Source organism: Capricornis sumatraensis, chromosome 10 (assembly GCF_032405125.1).
Source record: "Capricornis sumatraensis isolate serow.1 chromosome 10, serow.2, whole genome shotgun sequence".
Taxonomy (NCBI): domain Eukaryota; kingdom Metazoa; phylum Chordata; class Mammalia; order Artiodactyla; family Bovidae; genus Capricornis; species Capricornis sumatraensis.
The window spans coordinates 102,529,430-102,552,373 of NC_091078.1; positions in this window are offsets into that span (position 1 = coordinate 102,529,430).

The window sequence follows — 22,944 nt, forward strand, 5'->3', positions numbered from 1 at the left end:
AAGTCACTAAACCTCTCTAAGCCTTGTTTCCCCCTTCTGTATAATGGGAATTAAACATATCTGTGTCAGAGGACTTCCCTGGCAGTCCAGTGGTTAAGATTTCAGCTTCCAATGCAGCGGGTGACAGTTGGATCCCGGATCAAGGAGATAAGATCCCACATGCCTTGTAGCCAAAAGAAAAAAAAAACACATAAGTAATATTTTACCAAATTCAATAAAGACTTTAAAAATGATCCACACCGCCCCCCCCCAAAAAAATGTCAAAATATTACCTGCCTCACAGTATTGTGAGAAATTCAACAAATTGTGTGGTCCATGAAAGGCTTCAATAAATATTAGTTATTATGATAATCATTGGGCTTCCCTGGTAGCTCAACTGGTAAAGAATCCACCTGCAATGCAGAAGACCCTGGTTCAATTCCTGGGTCAGGAAGACCCGCTGGAGAAAGGATAGCCACTACAGTATTCTTGGGCTTCCCTGGTGGCTCAGCTGGTAAAGAACCTACCTGCAGTGCAGGAGACCTGGGTTTGATCCCTGGGTTGGGGAGATCCCCTGGAGAAGGGAAAGGCTACCCACTCCAGTATTCTGGCCTGGAGAATTCCATGGACTGCATAGTCCATGGGGTTGCAAAGACATTGCCTCTCTTTCCTTACAGGGTGATCAATTCTTCTTCAGCCAGCCATCTGTCACCTGATAGTTGGATATACTTTCAATAACACTTGGGGATGAACTTTTCTTTAGTTTCAGTGAATTCTCTAAGCTGAGAGAGAAATTTATGTTCAAGACAACTGAAAGTCTACTGAGAACATGGAAAATAGTTCCTTTCTTAAGCAAATGGAGCTTTAATATTCTAATTTTTCACCCTAGTATTTATGAGTCACTGAAATTAATTGGGTTCAGTATTGAAAGAAGCACATTATCCTCCTTATGTTTTCATAATCAGTTCCCTGGAAAGTATTTTTAAAGTGAAATCAGTATGTCACACCTGGTCAGCATTGTAACATGATTAGTTCTTTAATTAACAAGGGGGCAGGAAAATATCACATTTTATGTAGTCTTCTTGGGAATAAGGTTGGGTTCTAACAACTCAAAAGTTTGAGATAATTCAGCACAAACCACACTCCAGAAACTATTGAACGGAAAAGTGTGCGTATATTTTATTCATCAAAAGGTAGCATGTTTTGGGTCCTCCCTGGTGGTCCAGTGGTTAAGACTCAGTGCTTCCAATGCAGGGGGCACAGATTCCCCCATGCCGTGGGGCACGGCCAAAAAAAATTAACATGTTTATCATATTTTAAAATGCCTCCTCTTACCTGAGCTCCCTACAGTATCGTGGATTTCTTTTCTATATCTTCTCTTTAATTCGCAAGTAAATGCAGTTTCTTTATAAGAAATAAAGATCAGCAAAAAGAAAAGAGGATCCCCCAATCCAGCCATGGCTGGAGCCAGTGTTGTTCCTAGAGTCAACAGATTTCATTTAAGTCAGTAGGAGTCAGACCTCTATCATTGACTTCCTAGAGTCCTGACTCACACAGGAAAGAAGTGTAGCTGGGGAATCTGAAGCCATTCTCTCTCTCACTTTCTCTTTCTCCAAAGGCCCATTCATCTCTGTGTCTTTCTGCATGTCTGCCTCATTCTTTTCCACCTTTGCGTGCACATATGACCATTGAGGTGGAGAAGGAAATGACAACCCACTCCAGTATTCTTGCCTAGGAAATCCCATGGGCGGAGGAGCCTGGTGGGCTACAGTCCATGGGGCCCCAAAGAGTCAGACATGACTCAGTGACCAAACAGACATACATGACTATTAAGCACCTCCCCCTCAACTCCCTAGTTTATGTGTTTTCATTTTGAGTGGCCAACGGACACTAGCAAGGATCCAAATCCAATCCCCAAATTTTCTGGGAGAGAGAATCAGTCACCCAGCTTGGATCAGTTGTCCAATCCTGATCCAGTTAGCTAAGGCTCAGGGGCGGGCAGGGGCAGGGGTTTTGGCAATTTATATGATTTTCTAAGACCAATTTCTTCACTGGTAAAATGAGGATCATAGCAGGACCTCCCTGTAAGTTTATCACGGGGGACAAAAATAGATCGCACAGGTGAAGTTCTAAGCATAATACCTGAAAGTCTTCACTGTTCAGTCATGTCCAACTCTTTGCGACCCCATGGACTGTAGCCCACCAGGCTCCTCTGTTCATGGAATTCTCCAGGCAAGAATCCTGGACTGGGTAGCCATTCCCTCCTCCAAGGGATCTTCCCAATCCAGGGATCAAACCCGGATCTCCTGCATGGCAGATGGATTCTTTACTGTCTGAGCCACCAGAGAAGCCCAGGATAATACCCAGTGTGTAGCCAATACATGATAAATGTAAGCCGTGGAAATGCTATTTCACTGGTTAATGATGATGCTCCTGCTCTGGCTCAGTCTCCTTAGATTCTGCCTGAAGTTGGGGTGATGCTGACGCCACGGGGGGTGACAGAGATCTCAGCTGTGGATATGAGAAGGATTGAGGCAGGAAGCCAGACAGGCGATTACGGTGGTACAGGATTCCACCCGGGAGGCAGCCTCTGAATGTGCTGAGAGAGTGAGAGCGAATGCTTGAAATTCAGCCAAAACTCTCCTCCCTCCAGCCTAGAGAGGCCCGTAGAAATAAGCTCTTCTTCCCAAACTGATGCTGCTGCCCTCTGAGAAATTATCAGTCAGCTCAGCCCTAACACCTGCTTTCCCCAGGCTTGTCTTTACCAACAAACAGAGTAAAGAATACCAAGGATCTCAATAGTAGTGTCTGAAGCACTATCTCACTGAAGCCTCACAACAACCCCCTGAGATAGGAATTGATATTATTATCATTCCTTTCTCATAAAGAGAACACAGAGGCTCAAAGGGGTTTTGTAGGTTGCCCACACCATAAAATTCACCCTAAGTGTACAATTCAGTGGGTTTTGGAATATTCACATAATTGTCCAACCATCACTACTACCTAATTCCAGAAGAGTTTTATCATTTGTAAATCTTTTGTTTATCCTTTCACTCCAAATAGTAGTTTTGGGTGATGGGTTCCTTGTTTTTCTTTGCCCTCAAAGCTAGGCTGGGGCTTTCCAGGTGGCGCAGTGGTAAAGAATCCACCTGCCAATGCAGGAAATGCGGGTGGGATCCCTGGGTCGGGAAGATCCCCTGGAGAAAGAAATGGCAATCTACTCCAGTGTCCTTGCCTGGGAAATCCCATGGACAGAGGAGCCTGGTGGGCTATAGTCCATGGGATCAGAGAGACTTGGACACAACTGAGCGTGCACACATGTGCACACACACACACAGAGCTAGAGTGACCCCTTCATCCTGGTTTGTCTGGCAGCTTGTTAGCTTAATATTGAAAGTCTCACCTCCCAGAACCCTCTTAATTCTGGGTGTTCACCTTCCCTGCAGGATACGCTGTCAATGTCATGCCTGTAATCCTTTCCACTTGGGTGTGTACCAGCTTCCCCTGCCAGTGCCTACATCTCTTTTGACTATAGCCTTTCTCGAAAGCCTTGAAAGTCTGGTCGGCTTGCAGCATCAGGATGGAGTTAAACCCTGCTCTACGAGAGCAGCTCTGATGGCAACTGGAATATCAGCACCCCAGCTCTGTCGCCTCTTGGGTGGGATAGCTCTGGTGGTGAGAGTTTTGCACTTACTCCTGTGGTTTCCCTAGCAAGCTTAGCTCCATTCACCCACAGTGGTAGCTGGCTTGATAACATGCCTTTGATTGCCCTCCTCCCCTTGTTTGTTTCACTTCTCCACTCTTGAATCAGAGTCTGCTTGGGGTCAAATTCAAACTAAGACAGCTCCCCTTCCAAATGCTTGAAACAGACAACTGATGCTGTCTCAAATATCTGTAAAATGTTATGCAAATGGAAGTTCCAATCCCTTATGCTAAACAGATTGCTGCCCCAAAACACCTCCCACCCCAAATTAGGAATTCTGGAACTGCTACCACTTTGCTGGACAGATCTTGATAACCTCCACCCTCAGTGGTAGAAGAACCCATCTGTCAATGCAGGAGCTGAAGGAGACGTGGGTTAGACCCCTTGATCAGGAAGATCCCCTGGAGAAGGAAATGTCAATCCACCCCAGTATTCTTGCCTGGAAAAGTCCATGGACAGAGAAACCTAACAGGCTCTATAGTCCATGGGGTCACTACGAGTTGGATGTAACAGCATGCACTCAGTATACACAATCCCTGAAGCTCAGCCCACCTTCAGCTTTTAAATTCCTCCTTTGGGACAAGGGAATGCTTTTACTCCAGAGAGGAAGCTTTTTGGTTGTTGTTGGCTGGGCTCCATCCAATGGCACAGAATTGGATCAGCACTTTTTATTCCTCTCTATTTTCAATGTCAGTTCCTCTTGGCAGACAGGATCACGCCCCTGCCTATCAGTGGAGAGGGCTGTCTGAACCTTTTAAGAAATAATGTATCACAAACTAACTGCAGTGTAAATGCAGAGCAGAGAAAAGCAGAATTTGGAATGCAGGAAGCTAGAGCAAAGAGAACCCCAAGAGCTAGCGAGTCTGATGGGAAACACAGAGAGAGACCCTCCCCACCAAGTGGCTAAGAGCTGTCCCCACAGACTTGTACTTGAGATCCCAGCAATAGAGAGCTGTGCCAGACTGTATTTTCCAAAGATGGCTACACCAATACGTGTCCATCCCACATGTTCTTCTTATCATATGACGTTGATATTCCTGCATTGGGAAGTGAATGGACGTTGGGTACTGCCTCAACCAGTGGTATTAGGCAGAAACGACGCTGCAGGAACTGCAAGACTAGACCATAAAAGGCAATGAGCTCAGGGGCTACCCTGGTGGTCCAGTGGCTAAGACTCTGTACTCCCAACACGGGGGGGCCTGGGTTCAATCCCTGGTCAGGGAACTACTATGCTACAATGAAAGATTCCACATTCTGCAACTAAGCAGCAGTCAAAATAATATAGATATATTTTATTACATGAAAAGAAAAAAAAAAAGGCAATGAATTCTGTCTAGCTCTTTTTGGGTTACTTGCCCTGGAAACTCAGTTACCATATTGAGAGGAAGTTTAGGACACATGGAGAGGCCATGAGGGGTGTTTCCAGCTGACACAGCTCCAACCACAGATGCATAAGTGAAAGTCTCCATTTTCCCCCCAGCCTTTGAGACTCGTAGCTGAGGACCAAGACATTGTGGAATGGAGTCAAGATTTCTCCTTTCTGCCCTGTCTGGGTTCCTGACACACAGAGCTTGTGAGAGATAATAAATGACTGCTGTTGTATTAATATCAAGCCACCAGTCTTAGGGTAATTTGTTACTTAGCAGTAGATTACAAATATAGGAATGAAACCCTCCGTTGCAGTAGAGAGCAATCTCTGTAAGTGCAAACACACCCAGATGGAGAAACATATGACCCTAGGTATAGTCATTCACACTTCAGTATGAATCACCCACATTTTGGCACCACCATCCTTACGAGAAAAGAGACAAGATGAAAAGTCTTAGGAAATGAGAGAGAGGACCTGGGAAACTGAAGAGACAGAAGTGGAGATGGGGCATTTGTGTTAATAGGAAGAGATCTGAACTTAAAGCCAGGCAGGACTGGGTTCTCGTCCCATGCCCCTTTCTGATAGAATTTTCTCTGGTGTACAGAACTAGCTCTGATCTGGACACGGCCTCAGTTCCCCCAACACTTACACTTACCTGTCTCCCAAGATTGCTGGGAAAAGCAAGTAAGACCACTGTCACTAAGACAAATCGTTTATGTAATTAAGAAACTTGCAGGGTGTGGTGGGGCACGTAGGACTCGACAGATCAGGGTTCTAGCTCAGGCTTGGCAGGAACTCGCTCTGCAGCCCTTGGCAAATAACTCCCCTCTACACTGTAGCCCCCCAAAATGCCAATGTAACATTCACTTCTAGACCCAAGTGTTCCTGGTGCAAAAAGGCCTAGAGCCATCAGTGCCAGTGGAGGACAGCAGAGTCTCGTCACCAGGCCAGGTAACAAGGAAAGTTCAAGGTCAAGTCAAGGCCAAAGCGAGGTCAATCTAGCATGATGAGTTATAGCAGGGTTAAAGGGGTCCAAGCTGAGTCCCGTTGTCTAAACATTCTCAGCTCTGAGAATGAGACGCAAATGGGGATGTAACTGGTAACTAGTCACAGGATCAGCCGTTGCCAGTATCAAGTGCTATTTGACTCTGGAGCCAGAACACCTGAGTTCCAAATGCCAGCCTTACTGGCCATTAGCTATAGCAATCTTGGCTGTGTTACTTAACCTTTCTATACCTCCATTTTATCATCTGTAAAATGGAGCTGATAATTACTTATAACACCTTGTTAATGGGATGGATGTGTGCAGGAAGAGTTCTTTCACACCTGGAAAGTTGGCCCTTGATGAAGCAATTCTGGCTCATGTTTCCTAAACTGAAGAAAATGGTTACAGGGCAGTTTTAGAAAGTAACTTCACAGGCCCTTCAACATAAAATCAATGTCCCCTCTACTCCCACTAAAATCGCTTTTCAATGCTCTCTTGATCTTTCTGACTATACCAAAGAGAAAGTGTCAGGTTGGAGCTAATAAGTCTTAACACCTCTCTGGCTCCTGCCGATTTGCTAATCCCCTTTCCAGAGATGCCAAGTGCAGGGCCTGGAGTTCAGAGCCCTCCCAGGCAAAAGCTTCTAGCTACAATTCAGTAATATTTTGTAACTGTTATGTTTATTTTTACAGTTACTTACTTTTTACATGAGTGATTCTGATTTTACATTTACAGTTCTCTTTTCTTGAACCTCCAATACTGTTGGCCACCTGATGTAAAGAGCCAACTCATTGGAAAAGACCCTGATGCTGGGAAAGACTGAGGGCAGGAGGAGAAGGGGGATGAGATGGTTGCATGGCATCGCCGACTCAGTGGACCTGAAGTTGAGCAAACTTTGGGAGATGGTAAAGGGCAGAAAAGCCTGGCGTGCTGCAGTCCATGGGGTCACAGACACTCAGACATGAGTTAGCCAATGAACAACAAAAGTTCTCTTTTAAAATAAATGTTGTCTTTAAAGTAAGTTTCTTTTCAATATTAAACATATTATGGTATACACCTTCTTCTATATGAAAAAAATATCCTGAAGGTGGGAAGCATGGTATTAGGCTGCAAGACCAGACATGGCTTCTTCAGGGAAGTACATGGATTTATTGACAACTAAAGCTCATGTCTGGGGGACTTTCCTGGTGGCCCAGTGGTTAAGAGTCTGCACTTCCAGTGCAGGGGACTAGGGGTCAATCCCTGGTAAAGGAACTAGAGACCAACATGCCACAACTGGAAGATCCTGCAATGGAGATCATGCGTGCAGCAATTAAAATCTGGTGCAGCCAAATAAATTTAAAAATCAATCAATCAATCATATATCCTAAGTTGTGTCCCCGCAGTCCCCTGTTGTTTCCAGAACTCCAGGGCCTCATGCTGCTCTTTAGTCCTTTAGTTAGTTGGTACAAACTCTGGATAATTTGGCAAGTATATCCCCTGGTGGGGAAAAAAATGAAATTGTTAGTCACTCAGTCATGTCCATTTCTTTGTGACCCCGTGGACTGTAGCCCACCAGGCTCCTCTGTCCATGGGATTCTCCAGGAGAGAATACTGAAGTGAGTTACCATTCCCTTCTTCAGGGGATCTTCCTGACCCAGGGATGGAACCCAGGTCTCCTGCATTGCAGGCCAATTCTTTATCATCTGAGCTATCAGGGAAGCCCCCTATATGTTGGCAATTCCATTTCTATGAATATAATAAAAATAACCATAGATGTGCTCAAAGATACATGGTTGACAATATTTGTGGCCACATTATTCAAGACAGGGAGAAACTGAAAACCATCTAAAGGGCCAACAATAGAGGACGAGCTTTGCAAATTATAGTATTTTCACAAAACAGGCTGATCTAAGAACAGTAATATGGCAAACACTCTGTACAAGGTAGATATTATTATTATCAGCTCCACTTTGCAGAAGAAGAAACTCAAGCACAGAGAAATTATCTTGCCAAAGGTCACACAGCTAGTAAGGGGTAGAGCTGACATTGAACACAGGCCACTTAGATCTAGAGTCCATGTTCTTTCCCACTAGGCTGTGGTCCTGTCTCTGAAGCTGACATTGTAGATGAACATTTATTGACGTGGGAAATTCTTCCCCCAATATATGTGTAAGCTAAAAAGCAGGTGGGAATAAAAGATCTGCAAAACCATACACCATATGTCAAAAGAAGCTGTTTCTGGTTGGTGGAATTGTATTATTTTTGTTATTTGGTATTTTTTATCAGGCTTTCTGTTCTAAATGCGTGTTACCTTTATAGTAGGAAAGAAACATGAAAAGATGACTTTTTGTCTCAGTTCTATTCCTTTCTGCTTTTAGAAACAAGATAGTTGGTTCTTCATGATGATGATAAAAATTATAATGATGATAAGAGCCAACATTTAATTTTCTCTTGGTATGCTAAAGGAATGTTGAGCACAATTTCATTTAGCTCATCACTGCCTGCCACGTCCCACGTGTGGTCTCCCAGTCTGTGCACTGCACAACCGCAGGGAGGACCACTCGTATATCGTCTACGGTTCAGAGGTCCCCAACCTCCAGGATCTAATGCCTGGCGATCTGAGGTGGAGCTGATGTAGTAATAATAGATATAAAGTGCACAATACATATGACACACCTGAATCATCCCAAAACCATCTCCACCCCCGCCAGTCCACGGAAAACATCGTCTTCCACAAAACCGGTCGCTGGTGCCAGAAAGGTTGGGGACTGCAGGTCGGGACTGTGCTGTGAAACGTGCAGGACACTGACCTTTTGTCCCTGCTCCGTCCCCACTTAGCTGGTGACCTTAGCAAAGTTCTTTTTTTGCTCTGGGCTCAGCTTCCCCATCTGTAAACCGAAGGAATTAGACATGACGATCTTTAAGATCTCTTGCAGCTCCGAGAGTCTACAATTACAGATGGCATCCCAATATGGGCCCAGAAGCGGGCCCTCCCACTCAGCAGGACCATTCTCCTGCCCGCTCAAGGCAGCATCTCTCCGGCTGACCTACTTTGTTGTATGACGGGAGAGAGAAGGGCAGAGAGGAGGCCTGAGGCAGGAGCAAATAACCAAAGGTTTGCCCTCGCGACAAGCCAGGCTCCTCTCCAGCCGCGAATGGTTCAGTCAGTGCCCCTCTCAGAAGCTCCTGGGGCCTCCCTCCTGCCTCTGCAGAAGGCAGCAGGCTTAAAATATCTGATAGGGTGGCAGTGCTGTTCTAATGTGTTGCTTTTAGTTTTTAATCACGCTGGTGATTCAGCAGGGTATTTCTCTGACTTTCCCAACTTGCTTGGTTAAAGTCATCCTTGCAGGATCTTTAGCGTGTTTTATTAAACAAAGAAACCAAGGTGCAAAACAGTGTGCATAAGGTGAGGAAAATTATTTAAATATACATTTGTGCCTGTGTGTGGAGAGAGAGAATGAATAACTCTGGGAGGAAATATGAGATCAGTAACCATTCACCTTCCATAAGGGAAACCAGGTGGCTTAAGGGAGGGACAGAGGTAGGAAGGCGACTTTATGCCTTTTGCCTGTGACTGTGTTATCACCCAGACAATTTTTTAAAATTAATTTATTTTTATTTTGGCAGTGCTGAGTCTTGGTTGCTTCGTGGAGGGCTTTCTCTAGTTGTAGTGGGGGCAGTTTACTCTCGGTTGCAGCGGCTTCTCTTGTGAGCCTTGGGCTTCAGTAGTTGTGGTGCTCAGGCTTAGTTACTCCTTAGCACGTGGGATCTTCCCAGACCAGGGATTGAACCCGTGTCCCCTGCATTGGCAGGTGGATTCTTATCTACTCTACCACCAGGGAAGTCCTAGACAAATTTTATTTTTTAATTAAAAAAAAAAAAGACATTCTTCCCCCATCTCAGCACTGTTTAATTCTGATGTCTCTTTTCTTCAAAGATACTTCTGGCTTTATTAGTTTGCCAGGCTGCCAGAACAAAGTGCCAGGTGCCTCGAACAATAGAAAGGTACTTTCTGATAATTCTGGAAGCTAAAAAAGTGCAAACCAAGGTGTCTGTAGGGTTGGCTTCTGCAGAAGCCTCTCCACTTGGCTTGTATATACTGTCTTCTCACTTTGCCCTCACCTGGCCTTCCCTCTGTGCAGGTCTGGATCTTAATCTCTTCCCACAAGGACACCAGTTATATTGTATTATATTATATTGGATTAGGGCCCATACACAAGACCTGATTTTAATTCCATTTCCTCTTCTCAGATCCTATCTCCAAATACCTTCACTTTCTGAGGCCTGGGAGTCAGGACTTGGACACATGAATTTTGGAGGATGCAGCTTACCCCATGACCCGGCTCTACACTGATTAACTCACCCGTGCCTCTGAGGGACAAGAAGAGGTTCTTACATTCAATTAACTGTAATTAAGCTTCTCTTGGGAAGGGAGCTCTGTTTTAGGGGTAGAGATGATGTGAAATTGACTGAGACTTGATTCTGGACAGAAATAAGCAGGAAGAGGAGCGAAAGACTGAAAATCAGAACGGCTGATCATCCGATCCCAGCTCCCTATCTCGCCAACTTAGTCTGGACACGACCTTTAGTCTCCAGTTTTATCATCAAGGGCAGGATGATACAATACACACCTCCAAGGGCTGTAGACCCACTGTCGACCCTCGTCTCTGCCAGAGACTCCCAAGCACTCACAGGCAAGTCTGGCTCAGTCTCTTGTGGGGTCACTGGGCCTTTCTCCTGGGTCCTGGAGCACACAAGGTTTTGTTTGTGCCCTCCAGGAGTCTCTGTTTGCACAGTCCTGTGGCAGTTCTGTAATTGAATGCCGCTGACCTTCAAAGTCAGATTCCCTGACCCTGATGCTGGGAAAGATTGAAGGCAGGAGGAGAAGGGAACGACAGAGGATGAGATGGTTGGATGCCATCACCGACTCAATGGAAGTGAGTTTGAGCAAGCTTCAGGAGTTGGTGATGGACAGGAAGCCTGGTGTGCTACAGTCCATAGGGTCACAAAGAGTCAGACATGATTGAACAATTGAACAACAAAAGAGTTATTGAGAGGATTAAAGGAGAAACCACATGTAAAATGCCCAGTCTACAGTCCGTGTTTCATATACAATGCTGCGGTTCATCTCAGCTGCCCCCTGGGCGGGGGCTCCAGGCACAGGGCACCACGCCCTTTTATCCTGACAGCCCTAGAGGTCTCAGTGATCAGCAGGGCACTGGCTGGACAGCTTTGCTGGAGCAGTAAGTACCCCAGACTGATTCATGAGGCCACGTGAATCCACCCAGAGAGACTCTCTGAATTATCATAGAGGCTGCCTTTGAAAGCAGTTTTTTCACCAGGAGCTCAGCCTGGTTCTCTGTGACAACCTAGAGGGGTAGGATGGGGGTAGGGGTGGGGAACAAGGCTTAAGAGGGAGGGAATATATGATTATGTGTGGTTAATTCATGTTGTATGGCAGAAACCAACACAACCTTGTAAAGCAATTATCCTCCAATTAAAAAAAATTTTTTAGTAAAATAAAAAATATAAATAAATAAAAGCAGGGTTTTTTAATGAAAAAAAAAATTACAAGTATTAGTGTTAATATGACCTCCTTGGGAATCACAGGCTGATGGAAGCCCAGGGACGTTTAGCTTTATTTGTCATTTCTGTCTTTGATGCCACAGAGATCTCCCCAGGGTAACAGGAAGCACACCAGAATTGTTGTGGACATTTGCTATTTTGACCTGCCGAATCCTGACCCTTCTTCCTCTGTTAGTGGAATCCCACTGTTCTTTGGGTGGCCCACCTCCCAGCATTCCTAGCCCATATGGCTTATTGATTGATTCGGCTGCATCTGATTTTACTTCCAGCATGCGGGATCTTTCATTGAGGCCCATGGACTCTCTCGTCTTGGCAAGCAGGCTCCAGAGTGCACCGGCTCAGTAGTTAGAGCATGTGGGATCTTAGTTCCCCAACCAGGGACTATCCTCTGCCTCGCAAGGCAGATTTTTAACCACTGGGCCACCAGGGAAGTCCTGCCCATGTGGTTTCAGAGGGGCAGACCGCAACTCCAGCTCCAGAAATGAGTACATAGCTCCAGCCTGCCATTGAAAGCACTACATTCTCTATTAACTATGGGCAGCTCAGCAACGAGAACATGACCCCAACTGGGCAAATCAGCAATTCCTGGGAGTCTGACAAGCTGTGTCAGGAAGGATGCGCTCTCTTCTGTACACTCAAACTTCTGATGGCCTTTTTGTCACCTGGAGAAAGCCTACCTGAGGTCCTGGTTACATTGCTTGAGAACCTGGATTTAGCCTTGCTGAAGCCAGCATAATCCTGAATATCATGTTGATGTGAGCCAATAAACTTTCCTCCTTTCTTAAATCAGTTTGACTTGGGGTTCTGTCACTTATCAACCAAACGAATGGCATATAGGGGTGGAGATGACGTGAAATTGACTGAGACTTGATTCTGGACAAACATAAACAGGAAGAGGAGAAAGTGAGAGAGTTCTCAATAGCTTTTCTCCCTATGTAACTCAGGCCTAGAACTACTCACTACTAGAAATCAATTCTTCAGACAACTTGCATTTAAACTCCCTCTGGAGTTTATAGACATCTTTCAAAAACCCAGAGGTATGTATGAAAAGAGATATTGGAGACAGGGAGGACACACGAGAGCTGATAACGACACCCACCCTGCGCGTGCTCAGTCGCTTCAGTCATGTCTGACTCTTTGTGACTTCACGGACTGTAGCCCGCCAGGTTCCTCTGTCCATGGGATTCTCTAGGCAAGAATACTGGAGTGGGTTGCCATTTTCTACTCTAGGGGATCTCCAGACCCAGGGATCAAACCTGAGTCTCCGGAGTCTCCTGCATTGCAAGTGGATTCTTTACCACGGAGCCACTGGGGAAGCTAACCACACTTGCCAGGTGGATCCAAATGCTGATTATGGCCCAGCCAGCACAGTCAGCTGCAAGGTGGCTGACTGTCTGCTCTGGGCCAATGACATGCTGGAGCTGGCTCATACCAGCTCGTACCAGCTAACTAGAGGATTTGTTAAATATCTGGAAATTGTGTAGCTAGTTGCTAAACCATTGATAGTTTGAAATCCGCCGTGCCTATCACCAAACACTGCAAATCAAGTTAATTTTCTCCCCCTGGAGAGTTTATCTGCAAACCTTAGGCCCTGGCCTTGATTCAACAGGTCTGAAAACGGCCAGCAAGATTGAGTGCAGGACTGCCCCGGGGGTCCAGTGGTTAAGAGTCTGCCTGCCAATTCAGGGGACGTGGGTTGGATCCCTGGTCTGGGAAGATCATACTTGCCACGGAGTAACTGAGCCCTGCCCTAGAGCATGTGCTCAGCAACAAGAGAAGCCACTGCAATGAGAAGGCCGAGCCCCGCAGCTTGAGAGTAGCCCTCCACTCATCACAACTGGAGAAAACCTGAGCACAGCAACGAAGACCAGTGCAGCCAAAAATAAAGATACTATTTTTTTTTTTAAAGGAGAATGAATGCTAGAAAAACAAGGGTAACCAAAATTCATATTCCTACTCAGAAGGGCACCTTGCACCACTAGCAATGCTGTAAAGTAGAAATTATTATTCATATCCTATAGATAAGGAATCCAAGGCCTGGGGGAAAAATGGCTTTCTTGTGGTCAGAAAGCAGAAGTCAGAAATCAACCCAGGTCTTTGGACCCCCTGCCTAAAGTTGTTTCCCTGACACCCCAGCACGAGGTGACTGAAGTATCAAAACAGGGTTTAAACAAGTAATTTGGTCACTGGGGGTGGAAAACTGTTTCTATAAGAAAGAGCTTTTAACAATTTATTTCTGAACAGAGGTGGCTAATTAGAAAGGCAGCTGCCCAGAGATTAGCAATAATACTACATATTCAATCTCCTGGGGAAACACAGCATCATTTCTAATAAATTATATACCTCACATTTGTACAGAATATTTGGTTGGTTTATAAAACCTTTTCAAGTATGTTGGCTCTGTAGATCAATTCCTTTAAAATGTTCAGACTTAGGCCCTGTGTGGCATACCGATTAACCTAAGATCCACCACTGACCTTCTTCTCCCTTAACTGCCTCCACTAAAAAAGTCTGGGCAAATGGAATATTTACTTTTTCAGTCTCCCTTAGAGACCTACAGACATGTTATCTAACTCTGGCTATGAAGACTTAAGCAATAATCAACTTTCCCTGATAAAAAGTGTTGCCTTTTCCTCTCTTTACCTTGCCTTAAAGAAGGATATGATAGCTGGTGCTGCAACAGCCATTTTGTAACCATGAGGTGACAAACCAAAAAGCAAAGCAGAGCAGAGCAGAAAGACAGCAAAAGTATGGGTCCTTGATGGTATTATTGAGTTGACTCCAGGCCGTTTCCTCTGAATATTTTATAATGTGGAGAAAAACAAGCCGTTGTTGTTTGAATATTCTGTTATATGCAGTGGAAACATTCCTAACATAACTGGAAATTCTACTTCTAGGAATTTATCATAAAGAGCATCTATAATAGAGGAAAACTGGAGTCTCAACGTGCAACAATAGGAGGCTGATGGAATAGATAGCAGAGTGGCTATAGTATATACTATTCAGGGACTGAAAATTTGGTAGCAGGCAAAGGATTCTTAAACAAGTACCCTTAAATACATCGATACTAGATCCTGCATGCCTCAGCTAAAGATCCCACACGCTGCCACGAACATCAGAGATCCTGTGTGTCACAAATAAGACCTGGCACAGCCAAATAAATGTTTCAAATCAATCAATAAATACAGACAGACATTTTTGCATATGCTTTTCCTGGGTGCATGATTCTTTTCGGATTCTCAACACTTTCAAACAAAGTTTAAGTATCACTTTTTCAAATTAATATTTGTAGGCTTAGAAAAATGTTCACAATATATTGGGAGAACCAAAATTGACAAAACAGCATGTTCAATATTCTCCCATATTGAGAAAAATTACATACATGTTTTATAAATGTATACATGGTATGCTGTGCTCAGTCACTCAGTTGTGTCCAACTCTTTGCAGCCCTATGGACTGCAGCCCGCCAGGCTCCTCTGTCCACGGGGATTCTCTAAGCAAGAATACTGGAGTGAGTTGCCTTTTCCTTCTCCAGGGGATCTTCCTGACACAGGGATCAAACCCCGGTTTCCCACATTGCAGGCAGATTCTTTATCGTATGCATGGTGGTGAGCTGAAATTTACAGAATAAATACTTGGGAGCCCCACCCCTCAAAAATGAACTTTATTCCTAAAAACCCAACTAATCCTATTATTCCATATTCTTGCTGATTATAGAAAACTTCATCTTGTAACTCAAAGTAACTCTGACCCTTCCTAATTTGAGATATGGTCAGTTCAAGATCCTCTTTATCTCTTCCTCCTCCCCTGCTTCTCTAGCTCTTCCGTAGACAGATGCGCTGTCCTGGAATCCAGAGAAGTGGCGTCTGGTCCCACCCTTCCCTCTGTTCTTCCCTTGGCCTCTGCAGGTCATCTTTTCTGGTCCCCATCATCAAGCTCTGGCATCTGCTACTAATCTGGTCTGATCCTAATTGCTAGTTGAGAAATGTATGCACTCCCTGGTCTTCCTGGTCCCAATTTATTTTCAGCCCACTTGGTATCCTTCACAGGGGCCCTTGGGGGTGGAATTCTTAGATGTCTCCGCATCTGAAAGGATGCCCTCTGTCTCACCACCTCCACTCAAGCAATGGCTACTTTGCCTCTCAAGGCACCAGGTTTAACATGGAGTGACTTTAATGGACTCATGTCCTGGGAGGAGAAGCTCAAGTGCCTCCTGTTTTCCTGACTAAACTTACTCAGGATTGCTAAGGCGCACGGCCAGTGTCAGGCTTGGGGCGGAACTCTGAGCCCCTCTTCAGAACGGAGGTAAGGTTCAGCTCTGTTCTCAGCCTTCCCGTGTTTCCTCTTCTCTCCAGATACCTCACCTCGTCTCTCTTTCTTCAGACCTGCATTCTTCTCCATTGTGGGGCTTATCTTCCAAAAGTGCTCTGAAGCACCCAGGTTTTCTCTTTTATATATAAAGTCAGGCTATTGCAAATCTGAAGATAAGCTTTATGTTTTCTGTCAAAATCCTGGCTCTTGTGAATCAAATGTACTCTGGCTTCTAAGCTTTTGTCTCTGCTGTAAATTTTCAAGTCACCCTCAGTAGCCAAGACTTGGGCTTTTTGTTTTTCTAAACTATTTATTGTCCCTCATGGGTAATGCCTGGAAAAATGCCCAAAGGGTGGGTGCACAACACGGTTCAAGTTGGCATGTGATAGGAGGAAACGAAATATTTCTCTCTGAAAATATTTTTCTGCTGCACAGGCATCAGAAAAGATCTGAAAAGATGCATGCTGGAATGTCATCATTTATAATCCCTGGATGATGAGAGTATATTAAAGGAATAGTTATGATGAAAGTTACAGAAAACCCAACTAACAGTGCCTTAAAATAACGAGGGTTTATTCTCACAAAATGAGAAGTCTGGAAGTGGGTGGCTGCTGGCATTGACTCATCAGCCCAACATTGTCAGGGCCAGCATCTGTGCAGTTCCCTCGGCCTTTCTCCGTGGTCTCGAGATGGTTGCCACACCACACGTTACATCCCACATTCAAGGGAGAAGGGATGGCACGAGCCCCATCTGTTCCTCTGAGCCAGAAAATCAAAAGCTTTACACTCTCATCTCATTGGCCAAAACTGGGTCACATGGCCACCCCAGCTGCAAGGGAAGCTGGGAAAAAACGCAAGGTTGGTTGGCGTGAGGTTAGTCAGCTGATGGTACCTACCACAAGGGACAGTTAGATTCTTTTTTCTTCTTCTTTTTCTGGGTCTCCTAATTTTTCCATTATTGACACATAATGCTGTCTTTTATCTCTACTTCTCATTCTCTACCTCTTTCTCTCTGTGACAAGCCTGCAGTGGAGGGCAGCCTATAACACCAGCTACAGGCTTAAACATATTTTCATTTTCTTATAAAAGAAGTCTGGATATGGGTAGTTCATGGCAGACATGATAACTCCATCCTCCGTGTGGGTTGCTTATCTAATACCTTCCATTGGGAAAATCACCTCATAGTGATAAGAGTGATGCCGCATTTCCAGCCATCACATCTACATTCCAAGTAGTAGGAAAGGACAAGGTCACAAGAGGTAACCTTGCTGTCTCAGCACAGGCAACATCCTTGAAAGAGCTTTCCTGGGAGTCCCACCTAAGTACTATCATCTGGTCATTCTTATCTTCAGGGGAGACTGAGACATATAATTTTTCACATAGGTACACAACAGAGTCCTGCTCTTAAGGAAACAGAAAGAAAATTGTAACTGGGTAAGTAGCTAACTCTCATTGCTAGCCTATAGTCAGAAAGAAGGAAAGGAGATTGAACATTGGATAAACAGTTAACCATCTCCACTGTTCCATCTTTAGAATTCCTTCTGGGGAAAGTACTCTCCATGGTTGGGAAGAATATTCTCTGATGAACTCTTTAGGTAGATAGGACACCCAGGGAGCATGGTCCAATAAGTCAGTTCAGTTCAGTCACTCAGTTGTGTCAGACTCTTTGTGAGCCTGTGGACTGTAGCATGCCAGGCTTCCCTGTTCATCACCAACTCCCAGAGTTTACTCAAACTCATGTTCTTTGAGTCGGTGATGCCATCCAACCATCTCATCCTCTGTCGTCCCCTTCTCCTCCTGCCTTCAATCTTTCCCAGCATCAAGGTCTTTTCCAATGAGTCAGTTCTTTGCATCAGGTGGCCAAAGTATAGGAGTTTCAGCTTCAGCAACAGTCCTTCCAATGAATAGTCAGGACTGATTTCCTTTAGGATGGACCGGTTGGATCTCCTTGCAGTCCAAGGGACTCTCAAGAGTCTTCTCCAACACCACAGTTGGAAAGCATCAATTCTTCTGCACTCAGCTTTCTTTATGGTCCAACTCTCACATCCATACACGACTACCGGAAAAACCATAGCTTTGACTAAATGGACCTTTGTTGACAAAGTGATGTCTCTGCTTTTTAATACATTGTCTAGGTTGGTCATGACTTTCCTTCCAAGGAGCAAGTGTCTTTTAATTTCATGACTGCCATCACCATCTGTGGTGATTTTGGAGCCCCCCAGAAATAAAGTCTGACACTGTTTCCATTGTTTCTCCAACTATTTGCCATGGAGTGATGGGACAGGTGCCATGATCTTAGTTTTCTGAATGTTGAGTTTTAAGCCAGCTTTTTCGCTCTCCTCTTTTACTTTCATCAAGAGGCTCTCTAGTTCTTCTTTGCTTTCTGCCATAAGGGTGATGTCATCTGGATATCTGATGTTATTGATATCTCTTCTGGTAATCTTAATTCCAGCTTTTGCTTCACCCAGCTGAGCATTTTTCATGATGTACTCTGCATATAAGTTAAATAAGCAGGGTGACAATATCCAGCTTTGACATCCTCCTTTCCCGATTTGGAACCAGTCTGTTGTTCCAAGTCCAGTTCTAATTATTGCTTCTTGACCTACATACAGATTTCTCAGGAGCCAGGTCAGATGGTCTGATATTCCCATCTCTTTAAGAATTTTCCACAGATTGTTGTGATCCACACAGTCAAAGGCTTTGGCAGAGTCAATAAAGCAGAAGTAGACGTTTTTTCTGGAACCCTCTCGCTTTTTCAACGATTCAACTAATGTTGGCAATTTGATCTCTCGTTTCTCTGCCTTTTCTGTATCCAGCTTGAACATCTGGAATTTCACAGTTCATGTACTGGTGAAGCCTGGCTTGCAGAATTTTGAGCATTACTTTGCTAGCATGTGAGATGAGTGCAACTGTGCGGTAGTTTGAGCATTCTTTGGCATTGCCTTTCTTTGGGAATGGAATGAAAACTGACCTTTCCCAGTCCTGTGGCCACTGCTGAGTTCTCCAAGTTTGCTGGCATATTGTGTGTGCCCCTTTCACAGCACCATCTTTTAGGATTTGAAATAGCTCAACTGGAATTCCTTCACCTCCTCTAGCTTTGTTCACAGTGATGCTTCCTAAGGCCCACTTGACTTCAGACTCCAGTCCCATAATTACAAGTTCTTAACTCATCTTCTGGAGAAGGCAATGGCACCTCACTCCAGTACTCTTGCCTGGAAAATCCATGGACGGAGGAGCCTGGTAGGCTGCAGTCCATGGGGTCGCTAAGAGTTGGACACGGCTGAGCAACTTCACTTTCACTTTTCACTTTCATGCATTGGAGAAGGAAATGGCAACCCACTCCAGTGTTCTTGCCTGGAGAATCCCAGGGACGGGGGAGTCTGGTGGGCTACCATCTATGGGGTCACACAGAGTTGGAAACGACTGAAGCGACTTCGCAGCAGCAGCAACTCATCTTCTAAGAAGGAGGTTCAGATTAATGCTAGCCTTCCTTCTGCTGAATGGAGATGTGGCTTTGAATTCAGAGCTGTTCGGCTTGGACAACAGAGAGACTAAATACTGCCAAGAGGACTCCTATTTGTTTTCATTTTTAAAACCCAGCAACGTTCAGCTTCTTCTCTAAGTACCCTTTTAGCAAATATTTGAGGAATAATGGTTTGTAAGAATGCCAAATTATTAGCCTGCCTGGGTTAGACATTACTTGTGCTCTTGAAAATCTGGTTTTCCTTTCCCTCTTTCTGAGTGCATAGGAAGAGTACAGTTTTGCCACTATACAGGGCCACCTGGCTAGTGCTGGCCAGCAGGCTCAGTTGAGGCGACATGTGTCACTCCTGGGCTAAGCACCCACGGGCTCGTGGCAGTTCTCTCTGCTTCTGTCCTCCTGCCGTGGCGAGTACAGAGGTCTTGGGCTGAGCTGGTGGAGCCACAGAACGGCACCAGCCTAGGTCCTAAGCATCAGCACGTGAAGGACTTTGCCCTCGGGGTTGGAGAGGATTCCCAGGAAACTTTCATCAACCGAGAAACAAATTTTTCCTAATAGCCAAAATGTAAAACCATTGCTTTCTCTGTGAAAATGTAGACAATGAGTGGAGATACCCATTCAATCAGCCTGTACACAAAACAGCTAATATTGTGTCACAAAAACAAAAATAGAGCTTTATTGTCTCACTTAATCATGACAATGGACTTCCCTCGTGGCTCAGATGGTAAAGAATCTGCCTGCAGTGCAGGAGATCCAGGTTTGATCCCTGGGTCGGGAAGATCCCCTGGAGAAGGAAATGGCAAGCCACTCCAGTATCCTTGCCTGGAAAATCCCATGGACAGAGGAGGGCTGCAGTCCATGGTGTTACAAAGAGTCAGGCGCGACTGAGCGACTAACACTTGTGACCTTAATCATGACTATAGGGACCTCCTGGCGGTCCAGTGGTTAAGATCTTGCCTTCCAATGCAGGTTGTGCCAGTTCAGCCTCTGATAGGGGAGATAAGATCCCACATGGCTTCGGGGCCAAAAAACCAAAACCTAAAACAGAAACAGTATTGTAACAAACTCAATAGAGACTTTAAAAATGATCCACATCAGAACAAAATCTTTGTTTCTAAAAAAAGAAAATCCCCGAAAATTGGAACTGAGTGTTTCCCAAATGTACCTGGTTATAAGAATGTACGTGGTTATAATAATCAACATGGTATAATTACAGATTCACGAACTCTCGCCCCGGACATTGAGATTCAGTGGGGCTGCAGTAACGTCTAATAATTCTGTTTTCATGAGGTGTTCCAGGGGACCCTTGTGTGCAGGTAAGTTTGAGAAACACAGTGGGTGTTACTATTATCCCTACTTTACTGATAGGAGGGGTCTTCCCTGATGGGTCAGCAGGTAACAAATCTGACTGCGGTGGAGGAGAAAAACCAGGGGACTTGGGTTCGATCGCTGGCTCAGGAAGTCCCCACAGAGGAGGAAATGGCAACCCACTCCAGTATTCCACCCTGGGAAATTCCATGGACAGAGGAGCCTGGTAGGCTAAGTCTATAGGGTCCCCAAAGTCGAACTCGACTAAGCGACCAAGCATGCACGCACTGATAAGGAAAGCTAGTCTCGGACTAGTGCCTCTCCTGTGCACGTTAACAGGCCTCTCTCTCCCCGGGGGAGAATCACCCGGGGATTCTGATTCAGTAGGTCTGGGGTGGGGCCCAAAGCCCAGGAGTGCTGGCAAGCTTCTGGGTGATGTCCACCCTGAAGTCGGGGGACCACACTGAGAGCAAGGTTGAGCCTGGAGAGAGAGTTCTCAGGTCCGCAGGCAGCTGCTCCTTGGTATCGACTAAGAATTGCTGATGCCAGGGTCCTGCCCCTACAGATTCTGAATGTGATTAGTAGGGGTGTGGCTTGGGCATTGGGATTTTTAAAACCTCCCCCAGATGATTCTACTCTATTGCAAAGTTTGAGAACCACCAGCTTCAGTAACAGTCATATAGTCTGAATTCACAGAGCTAATAAATGGCCGAGCCAAGTGTCTTTCTTTTCTTTTTTTTTTTTAATTGATGCATAGTTGATTCACAATGTTGTGTGAATTCTTGCTGTACAGCAAAGTGATTCAGTTTTACACACACACACACACAGAGACACACACACACCCTTTTTTATATTCTTTTCCATTCTGGTTTATCACAGGATATTCAATATAGTTTCCTGTGCTGTTCACTAGGACCTTGCGGTTGATCGATCCTACATATACTCATTTTCATCTGCTAATCCCCAATTCCCAGTCCTTCCCTTCCCTACCTCTGCCCACCTTGGAAACCACAGCTCCGTTCTCTGCGTCTGTGAGTCTGACTCTGTTTCACAGATAAGATCATTTGTGCCGTATTTTAGATCCCGTGCAAAAGTGACATTGTACAGTGCTTGTCTCTCTCTTCCCGACTTATTCCACTTGGGATGATCATCTCTGGGTCCATCCGTGTTTCTGCAAATGCAAGCCAGGTATCTTGTGAGACAAGTACACTGTATGGCAACTGATGTTACTAATATTGTCATTATTGGGGGGAACCCCAGAAATAAGGCCTGAAATGTTATCCTAAGGTTGGAGTCAGAATATGGAGTTGGCCAGCACCAAGTGGGCCAGGCCAGCGGCTTGAACAGTGGACAGTCTGGCAGCCTGTGCCCTGCCCTGCTCTCCCAGCTGTGGGCACACAGAAGCAGACAAACGTGGGTGTGGGCCACCCCCTCTCCAGCTGGCAACCCTCCAAATGGCATCAGCGGCAGCTGAGGCCTGAGCTCCCCTCACACCCACGCTGACAACTTCCTGAGGATGGAGACAAAAGCCAGGCTACCCTGCCCCTGAGATGAGAGGCACGACTGGTCAGCCTGAGAAAATGACCTCAGCCCCTAACTCAATTTCTTACCAATTATCCAGGCAAAAGGTCTCCAAGGTACAGACATCTGCGGCCTGTTTAACTAGAACGCCAGACCACCGGAGACAGACAAACATTCCAACCACAAAATTTGTTTGGAACACTCCAACAGAGAAGGGATGTCAAAAGAGACAGACTGTAATTTCAGAAGCCATGACTGGTACCACTTGACATGAATAATAACAAATAAAGGCTATCATTTATGGAGGGCCTGCCGGGTGCTAGACTCCAAGCTAGGTATTCTCCACGCATTATCTCATTTAATCTTCAGCAGCACCCTAGGAAATAGGTACTCTGGTACCCTCTGAATAGGCGAGGAGATTCACGTTCACAAGCCCCAAGGTCCCACAGCTAGTAAGTGACAGAGCTGTGGTTCGAAGGTTTAAACCCCACCCTTGCTCTGATGAGCACTTTATATTTTCCTTCTCACTCTGTGAAGCCGGGCCTCATATATCACTGCCCACTTTGGCCTTTAAACAAAGAAAGAAATATTCTTTCTCCAACTCTGCAGCGTAATAATTATCCATTCCCGCTAAGCCTAGGAGACTCAGAGCCCAGCTGCTCCTTGGACCTTCATCCGTCTCTCTTGAGTGCCTGCTATCCAACCAGGAATGAGACTGG